We start from the raw sequence: 12,907 nt of genomic DNA, 5'->3' as shown, positions 1-12,907 counted from the left end.
TTCTACAATACACAAAATATTTCAACAGTTTTTTTTTTATACAATTCCAAATAATATTGAATTATAAAAATAGAATTTTTTAAAACATTGAACGGGTCCACTCGAGTAAAATAGGAATCAAAGGGGACGAAAGTAAAGAATACGTACACCCGGTGTTTAGGGTTAGGGCTTTTGTTACGTATTATTTACCTCCGCCTCAAAGGAGTCCATAGGCAAAAAAATGGTTGAGAACCGCTGCACAAGATAACTTCAGACTGCATTCCAATCACGGGCAACCTGCGGCTCGTGGACTCTCTGAATGGTACACCAAATGAAATATTACATTCAATTTTCTCAATAGTGCGACTCTCCCGATAATGACTCATGTCTCATGCGACCCGCTTCTCCAAAAAGGTTGCCCATGCCAGCTCTATTCTTTAGGGAAACAGAAATAAATACCGTAATTTGATAGCATATTAGATGCACTTTTTTTTTTGTCAAAAATAAATCTGGGTTTTATACGCCAAGTTACTTTAAATATTTACATGTTAAAAAAATTGTTTTCTTAAATATGCGCTGTTGAAATTTTATGCCATCGAAATATCGTATATATTTTTGGAAATAAATATCTATATGAAGTAAACAGGAAGAAAATGTGAAACAAATAAATCAAATTCAATTCAATTTAAAATATCAGCAAATATGAGATATACGTACGAAACTTTTTATATCTGTTTTACGACTCCCAATTTCCAGAAATACATTAAAACATTTTCGCTTTTAAAAATTGAAACTTCAAAAAAGTGAAACGAATGTTTTCTTCTTATTTATGTCCCAAGCATCTAATTAGAAATAGAACATTATAAAAGAGGGGTTGCCGGTTTGAATTTTAACAGAATAATTAATTAGCAGGAAGATATTTAAAAGTATGGGTAACAGGTTCGATATTAGCTTGCGTAAAAAAAAATGTCATACCTACGCGTATGTGCCTCATCACGACTTTACTTCCTGATAACTCCCAGGAAAATTTATATTTCTTATTGAAATTTTCTGGTAATATCTTTCAGATGGTGTAGAGTTCATTTGTATTGCAATTTGTGGTTTAAAATGTTTTCGGGGTGCAGGAAAGGCGTTTCGGATAATTCACCTGAGTTAATTTTGTTTCCTCATAACTTTCAGAAAAATGGGTATTTTTTATTGAAATTTTCTGCATATACCTTTCAGATGCTGTAGATTACGATTAAATAGGAATTTAATGTAATAAAAAAGAAAAAAAGAAATCACCCATATTGAAGCACATCACAAAAATAACGGCAGTTCATCAAACTCCACCGCAAATCCCAGCGGATCAATGTTACACATTTCCTTCAACCTATAGTATCTGTCTTTATCAATTACAATGGCTTTCACATTTTCCCCATATGTATCTGCAGGCAACTTAACCCTCACAACAGTTTTAAACTTCATTTTCATTCTTTCAGTTGCTGTGTTCTTAGCATATGTAGTGAAATTCCATCTGTATTTTCCAATACAATCATACTCTACACCACCTGAAAAGTTTTTGTAGAAAATTTCATCAAAAATTACACGTTTCTAAAAGCTATGAAGAAACAAATTAAACTCGTGTCAATTATCAAACTCCTCCCACCTCCAAAAAATTCTACTTCTCCTGCAAATTCCTGTACAATCAGAATAGACACAATCTGAAGGATATTTGCAGAAAATTCCATTTAAAAATATCTAATTTTCTTACAGTTACAAGGAAACAAATTCATAGTGGTACACTTGTGCAGATATGCCAAAAAAAGAGAATTATTGATATTATTTGACAATATCTAGCCAGCCATATCGAATACAGCACCACATTTACAACATTTTTTTTTTTTTCAAATGTTTTATGATTCCTATTTTCAACAACAAAGTTCTGCAAAAAAAATAATTTTTCAAATTTTTGATTTGTTCTTCACCCGCCCAAATTTTTAGCTGCACCATTTTTGAAAATATTTTTGGAATTCTACATTTGGAAATATGGAGATTGAAGATTACAATTTTGAAAAGAAGACTTTTTCAGAATTTCAACTTTTTAATGCCTGCTTGTTTTTTGTACCTTGTTTATAATTTTGTCCATGTTCTTTTGCAACGTCATCTACCCAGATATGTATCTATATGTACTTGTAGATGAAGGTATGTACATATATGTACATATATATATGCATATACTCATATATATATATATATATATATATATATTGCGGTTTCGATTCCCAGACCAGGCGTTGTGAGTGTTTATTGAGCGAAAACACCTGAGCTCCACGAGGCTCCGGCAGGGGGTGGTGGCGACCCTTGTTGTACTCCTTCGCCCCACCCCCCCAACTTTCTCTCACTCTTTCTTCTTGTTTCTTGAGTAACGCTGCGATGGACTGGCACCCCGTCCTGCTGGGAGGAACACATATGCCATGGAAACTGGGGCCATGAGCCTGGCTAGGCTTTGAAAGGGCACATAAATAAAATATATATATATATATATATATACATATATATATATTGGAACACATGGAAGTGGGAGACCCAGGAAGACGAGATGTAGTACTGAAGAACAACTTCAGGATGCTAAACCTACCAGGTGAGATGACAAAAGGACCAAGATGTCTGGCACCTTGTTGTACTCAAGAAGGTCTATACTCTGCAGCAGAAGTGTTAAGGCTGGTCCCTCTGGTGGTGTAAAGCACTTGTGGCAGTGCCACCCGTGTGGTGTTACGTAAAAGCACCCTTGCAGTGCCATGTGAAAGCACCCAGCACCTTCTGTAAAGTTGTTGGCGTTAGGAAGGGCATCCATCTGTAGAAATCATGTCAAATCAGACTGGAACCTTGTCCAGCTGGCCAGCCCTGGTCAAATTGTCCAACCCATGCCAGCATAGACAATGGACGTTAAATGATGATGATGATGATGATATATGTATATATGTGCGTGTGTGTATGTATGTATATATGTATGCATGTATGTATGTATGCATGAATCTCTATATATATAAGGCTATGTCAGGTTATATATATATCTATATATATAAGGCATGATAGAGGCACTGGTTGAACCAAACTTGGACATAAGTGGTACCAATATATATATTGAGTATGACTTGGTGGCAGAAAAATAATTTGTGTTCAGTCTGATGATCAGGAAGACAAAGTAACCACAACACACACACACACACAATAGAGTTCCTCTACTTTAATTTTAACAAAAGACACATAATGACACTTTACTATTAAAATAGCACAACTGATGGTACTTCACTATAACTATAATACACATGACCACACTCTTACTGCTATGACAGTATACATGATAACACTTCAGTGTTACAATAAGTACCATTATATGTACTATTGTTAAAATGAAGTGTCATATCATCATCATCATCATCATCGTTTAACGTCCGCTTTCCATGCTAGCATGGGTTGGACAGGACTGGTGAAACCAGATGGCTACACCAGGCTCCAATCTGATTTGGCAGAGTTTCTACAGCTGGATGCCCTTCCTAACGCCAACCACTCCGAGAGTGTAGTGGGTGCTTTTACGTGCCACCAGCACGAGGGCCAGTCAGGCGGTACTGGCGACGGCCATGCTCGAAATGGTGTATTTTACGTGCCACCTGCACCAGAGCCAGTCCATCGGCACTGGCAATGATCTCGCTCGAATGTCTTTTCATGTGCCACTGGCACAAGTGCCAGGGAGGCGACGTTGGTAACGATCACACTCAATATGTGCCATTATATTTGTACATTCGTATTTATCACATATGATGGAGTGCTGAACAGTTCCTGGCTTTACCTGGGTAAAAGAAAATACAAGAGGATCAGTTAATTATGATTTCGTTCAACGAATTCCCCTCTCAGATTCATACATTTATTGCAGCAGCCCTACAGTTTTCCTAAGCCCTGTAAAAGAACTTGTAAGGTTGGGCCTCCAACCAGGCCTTTCGTGTTACCCTTAAAACCAGGAACTTTTCAACCCCCCCCCCCTCATATGATCAACTAGCTGCATGCAATAGGTCTTTTCAGTCAAAGCTGACACCAGGCTACATAACAACTATGGATTTTACACTAAATTAATTTCACTCAGGCTAGCTGGTATGAACAAAATGGATGTTAAAACAGCAATTTTTCATCATGGCTCTTGTTTAAGAATGTGAAGGCACATGGCTAAGTGGTTAGGGTATTCAGCTCACAATTGCAAGGTCATGAGTTCAATTCCCAGGAACGTGTCATGTCCTTGAGCAAGACACTTCATTTCACAGTGCTCCAGTCCACTCAGCTGGCAAAGATGTTTAGTATCTGTATTTCAAAGAGCCAGCCTTGTCACACTCTGTGTCACACTGAATTCCCCTTGAGAACTACATTAAGGGCACATATGTCTGTGGAGTGCTCAGCCACTTGCACATTAATTTTATAAGCAGGCTGTTCCATTAATCAGATCAACTGGAACCCTTGTCATCATAACTGATGGAGTGCCATTTGTTTAATAATTCACAACAGAATATGTCAGTATATATATTTATGTGTGTGTTAAGTGTGTGAATGTTTTCGTCTCCTTGTCCTGACATTGCATGATAATTGTAAGTGAATCTCACTGTCATGCAAGCAGTGTCATTGATTTAATAAATTTCACTCATTCTAGCTTGTATGGATAATACAGATGAAAAGAGAGCAATGTTTTATCATTGCTGTTGTTCTTATAATTTACAACAGGACATTTCAGTATTCATGCATGTGTGTGTCAGTTTGTGTATGTTCATGTCTCTTTGTCTTGACATTGCACAACAGTTGTAAATGAATGTCACTGCCATACAAGCATTGTCGTTGATTTCCAGTATTCTGCAAGAACATGTCTGGCCACAGGGAAATATTACATCACTTGGAAACAGGTAAGGGTTGGCGACAGGAAGAGCATCTGGCTGTAAAAAATCTGCCTTAGTAAACTCCATCTGACCCATGCAAGCATGGAAAAGAGGGCATTAAACTGATGATGATGATGATGATGATGATGATGATGATGATCTTCACTCAGATTTCCGAAAATTCAACATTCACAAGAGTTGCTATTTAGCTCTACAAGCCGCATTGCAGATTCAACACTAGTCTATTTGACATCAAACATTTTAATGTTTCTCTCATTCTCTTTCATCCCACCTTTCTCTCTCTTTCTTTCTCTCTCTCTCTCTCTCTCACACACACACATATATATATATATATATATATATATATATTTATATATATATACTGGCTGACTAATAAAGTACCAACAGTAACCTTGTTAGTTTGAAATTATTCCTAAGAGAAAGCAGTTATTTCGTTTACTGTGTCATGGGTTTTATTCTAAATCAAATGCGTAGTTGAACAGCAAAATGTAGTGTGTACGTGGGGAAAAAGAGAGAGAGAGAGAGAAACTGCTTGGTCATTTTCCAGGTCAGTCCTTAATGAGTTTCCCAATTTAGTAAACAATTCTCTCCTTCCTTCTCTCTCTCTCTCTCTCTCCCTCTTAATTTGTATGTATACATTTCTGTAAGCATAAGCAAGTATGTGTGTATGTTTGCCTCTAGTGCCAAAAAAGTTACTAAAAGAGGTTCAATGTCCATTCAATCATGCCAATTAACCAGCATGCAAAACAGTGGTGATCAATCATCTCATTCCTTATTGGAGGGCAGTAATTTTAAATAAGGACACAGACTACTGGAGATTTCTGTAGCACACCTCCTATATAGTATAGTTCCTACAGTAATATCGGTTCTATAAAATGTACTCAGAACATTTTGTAAAGTGGTTGGTGATAGAAAGAGCATCCAGCTATTGTAACCATGCCAAAAGATAGTATGTACCAATCAGATATGAGACTCCACAAACTACAATGCAAGCTACCCACCAAAGAAGGTAGTAATTCCAAATGAGAATTGATACAGAGTAGAGGGTTCGTTTGGTTTTATTGTTTAATGCTGGTAGTATGATAAAAGGGGCTGTGTCTACATTCTTACACATGACTGGCACTCCATCAGTTATGACAACAAGGGTTCCAGTTGATCTGATCAATGGAACAGCCTGCTCGTGAAATTAATGTGTATGTGGCTGAGCACTCCACAGAAATGTGTACCCTTAGTATAGTTCTCAGGGAGATTCAGCATGACACAGAGTGCGACAAGGCTGGCCCTTTGAAATAAAGGTACTACTCATTTTTGCCAGCTGAGTGGACTGGAACAATGTGAAATAAAGTGTCTTGCTCAAGGACACAACACGTTGCTGGGAATTGAACTCACGACTTTGCAACCGTGAGCTGAATATCTTAACCACTAAGTCATGCACCATCACATTCTTAGACATACATAACACACTTGACTGGTCTTTTCTCATGCTGTATGAGATAGATGTTATGAACCATAACAAATAATGTACTCAATAACGTACTCATAAAATCAAAAAATCAGCCAAACATCCATTTTTTTTTTTTGTTTTGCACTCAGAATTGTTGAATCATAGAATAAACTACTTGTGCCAGTTGTCAGCTGTCAATTGCATCTTTCAAAAATTCTATGCTTCCCAAAATTTGCCAACACTAATCCTGATATACAAATGCATCCTTTCCTCTTTATGGTTCATTTACTGTTCATTTTGCTTTTATCTTTCTTTTTTTTTTTGCTTTCCTCTTTTATTCTGCGTATTGTGCATGCAATTTTGGTTTCATTGCTGTGTTTCTTTACTTGACTTATTGCTGTTTCCTGTCTCCTCTTCTGTCATTTTTTTCATGTAGTTTAATAATTGAGAACAGGATGCAACAAGATTACTATTATTATTAAGGCGGTGAGTTGGCAGAATCATTAGCACATCAGGCAAAATGCTTAGTGGCATTTCATCTGCCTTTACATTCTGAATTCAAATTCCACCAAGGTTGACTTTGCCTTTCATCCTTTCGGAGGTTGATGAAATATGTACCAGTTACATACTGAGGTCAATGCAATCGACTAGCCCCCTTCCCCAAAATTCAAGGCCTTGTACCTCTAGTAGAAAAGAATATTATTATTATTATTATTATAGTTATTGTTATTGTTGTTATTATTATTATTATTATTATTATTATTATTATTATTATTATTATTATTGTTGTTGTTGTTGTTATTATTAAGGAAGCAAGCTGGCAGAGTTGTTAGCATGCCAGACAAAATGCTTAGTAGAATTTCATCCATCTTTATGTTCTGAGTTCAAATTCTGTTGAGGCTGACTTTGTCCTTCATCCTCTCAGGGTCAATTAAATAAGTACCAGTTGACCACTGGGGTCATTTTATTAAACTGTTTCCCCACTCCTTCAAATTTTCTGGCCTTATGCCAAAACTTGAAATCATTATTATTATCATTAAGGTAGCAAGCTAGCAGAATCGTCAGCACACAAGACATCTTTTTGTTGAGTTCAAATTTTGCCTTTCATCCCTTTGGGGTCAAAAAATTAAGTACCAGTGAAGTACTGGGGTTGATAAATTGACTAGCCCTCTCCCCCAAATTGTCAGGTCTTGTGCCTATAGTAGAAAGGAGTATTATTATTATTATTATTATTATTATTATTGCTGTGGTAGTGAGCTGGCAGAATCACTAGCATACCAAAGTACTTGGCGACATTTCTTCTGCAAATGACATTAAGGTTGACTTTGTCTTTCATCCTTTCAGGGTTGATAAAATAAGCAACAGTTGAGCCCTGGGATCAACGTAATCGACTAGTCACTTCTCCCAAAATTTCAGGCCTTGTACCTATAGTAGAAAGAATTATTATCATTATTATATTAATGCAGTGATTTGGCAGAATTATAAGCACATTGGAGAAAATTCTTAATAGCTTTCCTTCCAGCACTTTTACATTCTGAGTTCAAATTCTCCCAAGGCCAGTTTTGCCTTTCATCTTTTCAGAATTGATAAATTAAAGTACCAGTTGAGCACTTGAGTTGAAGTAACTGACTAACCTCCTTCCATTTAAACTGCTGGCTTTGTGCCAAACTTAAAAAGAATTATTATTATAAAAGTTGCAAGCTGGCAATCAATTGCGCATTAGATAAAATATTTAGTGGCAGTTCCAAGTTCATATCCTGCCAAGGTGGTGGTTTCCTTTCATCTTTTTGAGGCCATTAAAGTAAGCACAGTCAAACACCGGGGTTGATGTAATTGACTTATCCATTCTCCTCAAAATTGCTAGCTTTGTGCCAGAGGCAGAAAAAAAATAATTACTAGGCACAGGACTGGCTGTGTGGTAAGAAGCTTGCTTCCCAGCCACAGGGTTCTGGGTTCAGTTCCACTACATGGCCCCTTGGGCAAGATCTTCTACTATAGCCTTGGGCCGACCAAAGCCTTGTGAGTGGATTTAGTAGATGGAAACTGAAAGGAGCCCATCATGTGTACATATATATTTATGTGTGTGTCTTCGTTTGTCCCCCAACCATCTCTTGACAACCAATGTTGGTGTGTTTATGTCCCTGAAAATTAGCAGTTCGGCAAAAAAGACTGATAGAATAAGTACTAGGCTTACAAAGATTAAGTCCTGAAGTTGATTTCTTTGACTAAAGGTGGTGCTCCAGCATGGTTGCAGTCAAATGACTGAAACGTATAGAAGAGTTTTATTATAAGTTATTGTTGTTGGCCTTGTCCCAAATTTTGAAAACATTATTATAAGTTACTGTGAGACCCATCGAACTCAAACCACCATGGAGAAAACAGACAGAATGACAATGATGATGATATACAGAATTCATTCTCTTCCTCACTATCACTTAACATTCATTTTCCATCCTGGCATGGGTTGAACAGTTTGACAGGAGCTGGTAAAGCTGTTGGGGTCGGTGTTTACACCAGGTTCCATTGTCTGTTCTGGCATGGTTTCTATGGCTGAGTGCCCTTCTTAACACCAACTATTTTACAGATTGTACTGCGTGCTTTTTAAATAAGAACCAGTTGAGCACTGGGGTCAATGTAATTGACTAACCCCTTCTCTCAAAATTTCAGGCCTTCTACCAACCGACTCCCACAAAAGCAATAAACAAATCATTTCTTTTATAGAAGCAATTTATTTCCAGACAATCATTACATTTTCAATGAAATCATATTTTTCATTAATATCATTATTATTGTCATAAAATGTTGAACTAAATGTATATTTATTCTAAGGCACCAATTTATCACAAACATTTCAGATAAAACTGAAGTTTTCCATTTTTAATATGAGGAAAACCTGGACACAGGAAGGGAGTAGCATATATATATCTTAATATTACTTTGTTTTTTTGATTTTTTTTTTTCTTTTGCTGTTTTACATTAATTCTTGGTAATTATGTGATCATTTCACCATTTAGATATATTTTGAAATATTCAAACTGTTTCTTCTAAATTCTCAGTTCTGCTCATCTTTTTCCTCTTTCATTGTTCCTTTTTTTGTTACAAATAATAATCGACGTTATTAGAGTTTTATACCACTTCAATATCCTCTTTCATCTGCTGTTTTATTGAAACAGTCGATTTTCATCTTCATTTTTTTGTTTGTTTTTTAGTGTGGATAGCATTTATTTATTAAATAACATTTATAATATATAAAATAAAATAGTTTCAGCAAAGGCAAAAATAAAACTTCATTATAATAGTTCATGGTAAAATAACATTGTTATCAATTTAATATTATTCTGACAAACTGAAATTACCCTGATACCATTTCATAACATGCAAACTAACTTATTTTATGTGTAAACTTTTCATATTCTTAATCCTCAATGATCAATTCAATTCACTTATTAGCATTCTAATTAACATAGGTTTAAGAGTATGGAAAAATTATATGTGATATTAGCTGGCCTTTATTTTTTTATAAGCAAGGAGTAGACTCCGAACTCTATGGTACTTGTACTTGAACAACAAAAATAGTCAATGAAATTATCAATATAATGTTCTGATAACCACATCTTTCCCTAGGGAACTGGTAATATAAATGAAGCAGAATAGCTACAAACTAAAATCAAAACAGGAACACATGTTATGGTCACCAAAATATTTTCAGTTCTAAAGTTGCTAAGACTGCTTGCCTCTAAAAGATAGCAATTGTCATAAATCATTTCTATAATCTAGTTTTTCAGTAATCTTCTATTTTAAGAATGTTTAAAACACAACAGTCATAAAAATCAAATAAACCACTAAAAGTTTCTGGTTAGTCTCAATAAAACAAATACGTTCTGGTAAAATTTTATATTTCAAGGATCATAGAGTGACTATAATAATAATAATAATAATAATAATAACAATAATAGTTCTTTCTATTATAAGCACAAGGCCTGAAATTTTGGCAGAGGGTTGCTAGTCAAATTACATTGACCCATTGCACAACTGGTACTTATTTCATCAACCCCAAAAGGATGAAAGACAAAAATGACCTCAACAGAATTTGAACTCAGAACATAAAGATGGATGAAATGCCACTAAGCATTTTGTCCAGCATGCTAACAATTCTGCCAGTTTACCGCCTTAATAATAATAATAATTTCTAACAGGTGTAAGGCCAGTAATTTGGAGGAAGAACAGTCGAAGTGTATCAACCCAGTATTCAGCTGGTACTTTATTTTATTAACTCATGGGAGGATGAGCAGTAAAATTGATTTTTGAACAAAGAAAGCAAAGGGTCCATAACTAATTGCCAAAATGCATTATATGCAATAATATGCATCAATTCTGCCAATCTACTAATAATATTAATAATCAAGGTTGTTAATATCCACAATGTTTTATATCTAATTATATTGATATTGGTGATATTGGATATATGTATGTATGAAAAAACAAGACTATCTACATTTTAACTGTTATTAAAGTAGGGTTTTATGTGGGTGGGTGGGGGTTTGGATTATGAATACACTAAACAGGTAAATATTTTATAAATCTTATTTTATATAACTTCATAATAATCTTAACACAAAGATATAGTTGTTGTAACGCTAAAGATGACTAAATATCTACTAATATATTCCATGGTTAAATATTTTTTTATATAGCCCCAAGATGGCCACAGCTCACCGGCTGAAATGAGGTAAAATATGTATGTAATTAATAGTCATGGAGTTAAAATTTACTATCTGTTTTCTATATTTTTTAATAACATATTTTTAATTGCATAAAAATTTGCATGGTCAACTTAAACTGAATGTGTTGCTTAGATCACCTTAACATGTTAACCACTATGGAACTTAGCAGTGTCACTATGTATTTCCAGTCACCCAGCATACTGTTTAATTACAAATTTTTCCTTTGCATTTTTACAATATTTCGTAATTAAACTTTAATATCTAGCACTCATGTTATTTAAATATCCTTGAAACCATGTCAAAGATACAGAATAAAATATTTTCTCAAATTATGAACATGTACCCCCAGTGGTGCTTATAGTGATTGTGTGAAGTTTGTGATGAACCACCAGTGGTACATGTAGCTGTTAACATCCAGAGATACTACCACATGTTAATGCTCAAAATGAGATAGTATCTCTGAACATTCAGAGCAGGTTAAGCCAGTCTAAATAACACATTCCAATTTAAGTTGGACATGCTAATTATTACTGATTACAAACACAGCTACTGTTGCTAATAGCTAATTTATATTTCTAATTAAAACACTAAATGTCTTTTTTTTTTCTTTTGTTTCTCATACAATTTTTATAGCTAATTATTTTTAATTTAGGCACAAAGCCTGCAAATTTGAGAAGAGGGGATAATCAATTACGATGACCCCAGTTCTCAACTGATGGTTTACATTTAGTTTATTGACCCTGGAAGGATGAAAATCAAAGTTGGTTGGTTACAGTGAGATTTGAACTCAGTACCTAAAGAGCCAGAAGAAATACAAGACATTTTACTCTGACACTAATTATTCTGCCAATATACTGCTCTAATTACTATTTTATAATTAATGACATCTTATGACAAGAATCAGGATCAATTATCTATAAAGGGATGAGGTATTGTTAATCAAACTGACTCCAGCATATTCTTCATGTTAAACAACTTTGTAAAACCAAAAACAACTTTAATAGGGGTTTCAACTTAGAATATAGACAGATGAAACCAAATATTATAATGTAACTTCTAGTTCAGCAATCCATAATTTTAACCAACACGCCATCCTAGAATTTTTCATACATAATGGAAGAATTTCATTTCCATTTTTAAAAAAATACCATAATTTTGTTTTTGTGGTACATTTTTTTTTATCCTATGGAAGACTGTTTCTTTTAAAGTTAGATGAACTACCTATGTGTGCCATTCTTTTCAATGTCACAGACAAACAATACTAAATCATTTATTACTAAAACTTTAATTAAATTATCAAGACCTACATTACTGTAATAATAATTATTATTCTTTTCAAAGGGTTTGATGTTAAATTAATAGAAGGTAAAACAAGGTTACTTTTGTTTTTAAAAACGAAATATTGCCTCCCACCTCATACAAAGCCAATAGATATATATCTAAAATATCACGAGATAATAAATAAAATATATTTAGTCAATTTCATGAAGCATAAATATAAATTTCTTTTGTTTTTAAAGTACAAAGCCAGTTGAGGTGGGTGGGAAAGTTTCATTGACAGATATGATACCAATGTATAACTGGTATTGCTATCAATCTGAGCAATGCCTGGGTCAGGATCTAAGTGACACAAAAACAGAATAGTATTATGCATTTAGTTTGGTCACTCTCTTAAAATCCATATCCACTGCTATTTTTTTTATCATGGAAAAGAGATTCCAAGAATCTCAGAAACATAACCATCCTTCATGAAACAAAGATCTTCCAAGAATCAAAAAACGCAATAACGATGGCATATATATATATATATATATATATATATATATATATATATATATATA

The 12,907-nt window shown here is 34.5% G+C and overlaps 1 protein-coding gene across 1 annotated transcript in view; it reads right to left on the bottom strand.

Moving 5' to 3' along the window:
- Positions 1-2,053, bottom strand: part of LOC106880515 (uncharacterized) — an 11,876-nt gene extending 9,823 nt beyond the window's left edge. Inside the window, exon 1 of the mRNA XM_052972457.1 lies at positions 697-2,053. The gene's annotated coding sequence lies outside the window, so the exon portion shown is untranslated. The remainder of the gene's footprint in view (positions 1-696) is intronic.
- Positions 2,054-12,907: the final 10,854 nt, after the last annotated feature.

Source organism: Octopus bimaculoides, chromosome 13 (genome assembly GCF_001194135.2).
Source record: "Octopus bimaculoides isolate UCB-OBI-ISO-001 chromosome 13, ASM119413v2, whole genome shotgun sequence".
Taxonomy (NCBI): Eukaryota; Metazoa; Mollusca; class Cephalopoda; order Octopoda; family Octopodidae; genus Octopus; species Octopus bimaculoides.
Note: the sequence above shows the minus strand (reverse complement) of the source record. Positions and strands in the feature narration are given on the sequence as shown.